The following is a 3,226-nucleotide window of genomic DNA, read 5'->3' as shown; positions in this document are numbered from 1 at the left end:
TTATTATTATTATTATTATTATTATTATTATTATTATTATTATTATTATTATTATTATTATTATTATTATTATTATTATTATTATTATTATTATTATTATTATTATTATTATTATTATTATTATTATTATTATTATTATTATTATTATTATTATTATTATTATTATTATTATTATTATTATTATTATTATTATTATTATTATTATTATTATTATTATTATTATTATTATTATTATTATTATTATTATTATTATTATTATTATTATTATTATTATTATTATTATTATTATTATTATTATTATTATTATTATTATTATTATTATTATTATTATTATTATTATTATTATTATTATTATTATTATTATTATTATTATTATTATTATTATTATTATTATTATTATTATTATTATTATTATTATTATTATTATTATTATTATTATTATTATTATTATTATTATTATTATTATTATTATTATTATTATTATTATTATTATTATTATTATTATTATTATTATTATTATTATTATTATTATTATTATTATTATTATTATTATTATTATTATTATTATTATTATTATTATTATTATTATTATTATTATTATTATTATTATTATTATTATTATTATTATTATTATTATTATTATTATTATTATTATTATTATTATTATTATTATTATTATTATTATTATTATTATTATTATTATTATTATTATTATTGATAGGGCATATTCGCACACCGACCAAGTCAACATATTGAGCAAGGTCAAGGATATCCACAAAGAAAGTCAACAACTTAGACAAATAGCCGATGCAACACATCGGCATGTCACTGGGGTCTCGGCCGCAACCACCACCGGACACATACCCACGCATACTCGTATCCAAGACCCTCGGCCGGCCTGCCATGGGTCCATCGGCCGAGGGTAGAACGGTCTTTCCACCTGCTAGCCACTTGGCCACTTGGCCACTACGTGACAAAAGGTGAAAGCCTATAAATACTCCTCAACCTTCATTGAGGAAAGGACCCAAAAATTAACCTAAGAATCACTATTCATCTGGTAATATCTTCCTTATCTCTCTATAATACCTCCTTAGCCAAGTAATAACAACTTATCCCTCTAAGTTTACCGACTTGAGCGTCGGAGTGAGTACGCTTGGCACAAAGCCAAGCCCTCGCCTTCATTGTTGCAGGAGAGAGCCGAGAGGAACGATGAGACGAGGGATCCAGCCCAAGACATCATTCTACAAGCCACGGGTGGTAACAATACTTGCTATGGAATTACACCCGGAACAATTGGCGCCGTCAGTGGGAAAAGACACTAGAAGCTAGTCACATTCATTCCCAAACAAAAATATACACACAAAAAACCCACCCCAAAAGCCAAGAAGATGTCGAAACAACAAGAGGCATTCGTGGATCGACGAAACCGAGTTCTACCAAGATGATACCGTCCACAAATCTGAGTTGTGCAACCCTCCGCCGGCCAAGTGATTCAACCGGAGTACGGATGCCAATAATACCGTACACTCCGCGCCACGACCAGGTCACCATCATGGGGCATGTGGTTGACGCAAAAAATCGAAGATGCTCCTAGACCCACTGGGAGTACGCGCGGCCACACTGTCACACCGACAAGAGCGGCGGAAACCGTCCAGGAGGCCAGGGCCCGAAACATGACCCCAAGAAACTTGAACGGAGCATTAGGAGAAGCTGACCCTGTCAAGACACCGGAGGAGCCCAAAGTGGTCGTGGTAGACCTAAGTCCTTCTCGCACTCGTGAGAAGATCGCGCGCCGCAGACGAACGAGGCACACCCCGGAGGAGCGAAAGAAGCCCAACTCGTCGAGTTGAGAAGAAGCCCGACTCACCGAGTCGGGAGGAGAAGTCCTTCTCGCTATGAGGAGAGAAGCCGGACTAGGAATGCGAGGAGCCGATCGCCGCGTGTCGTCCGACATGTGGTCGACACCCCTCGCGCCTCGTCCTAGATACCCCTGTCGACTAAGTCGGGTTACCACCTATAGCATACAAAGGGGAAGGTGACCCGACCGACCACGTCGAGGCTTACGAGTCTCACATGTCGGTATGGGAGCAACCCGATGAGGTTTGATGCCGAATCTTCCCAACGACACCGCATGGGATGGCACGAGTTGGTACAAGGGGCTACCCGACGGGTCGGTATCTTTATTACGCCGACCTAAAGGACGCATTCCTAGCCCAAGATTCCCGCAACAAGAGGAGGGCCGTGGAGACATCGGACCTCCCGACTATCGACAGAGGGAGGCGAGTCCCTCCGGTTATGTGAAAAGGTTCGACGCCAAGGTTCAACAAATTCGCGAGTCGAACAAATAACTAGCGCCTTTCAGCGGATGAAAGGCCTCCCAAGGGGAGACCTAAAAACGAGCTCATCAAAAGCGGCGGCCGACCTTGACGCCGCCAGAAATTGGCCGATCAAGCCATTAAAGTGGAGGACTATCACAAAACCCGGGTAGGCCCTAGCGAGGCCAAACCCTCGTAAAGAAGAGCCGCCGGGAGGACAACCCGGATGAAGGGCGCCGTGACAATAATCGGTCACGGTCTCATGAAAGACGCCGTGACAATAATAGGTCACGGTCCTGATAAATCTGCCAGAAAACAGGACTCGACGGGCGCCGGTGGAGTTCGGGATCGTACCACCGGGCGGTATAATGATAAAACCCCCTCGTCGTATCGGCGAGGTCTTCGCTGAGCAAAAACGAGGGCCGAAAGTGAGAAAGGCCCCCAAGCCGAAGGGAGACAGTGACACGAGCCAAGATCGTGAGTACCACGCCACACCGGTCACCTTATCGACAACCGCTCGCGCATCTCGAAGAATGCCATTGAAGAACTGATCCGGAAGGGGAGCCTCGGCAAGTACGTTGCCAAAGGCCAAAAGACGACGCCGGCAGTTCAGATAAGATATCCGTCTTCGAACGGATAGGAGTGATCCATGTTGTCATCGGGGGCAACGAGAATGGAGGGTCCGCTCATGGGCACAAACGGCACCTGAACGAGCTATATCAGGCCATCAACTTTGTGCCCAACACAGCGATCCCCGCTTCCAACATCCCCGATATGACTATTGGAAGGAAGGACTACGAAGGAGTCATCGCTCCTCACAAATGACCCACTTGTAGTCAATTTGGACATATCCAACCACCTGGTCAAGAGGTGCCTGATTGACACAGGCGCCTACACGAACATCATGTTCA

Source organism: Silene latifolia, chromosome 6 (assembly GCF_048544455.1).
Source record: "Silene latifolia isolate original U9 population chromosome 6, ASM4854445v1, whole genome shotgun sequence".
In the NCBI taxonomy this organism is placed as follows: domain Eukaryota; kingdom Viridiplantae; phylum Streptophyta; class Magnoliopsida; order Caryophyllales; family Caryophyllaceae; genus Silene; species Silene latifolia.
The sequence above is the reverse complement of the archived record's forward strand: the minus strand, read 5'-3'. Positions refer to the sequence as shown.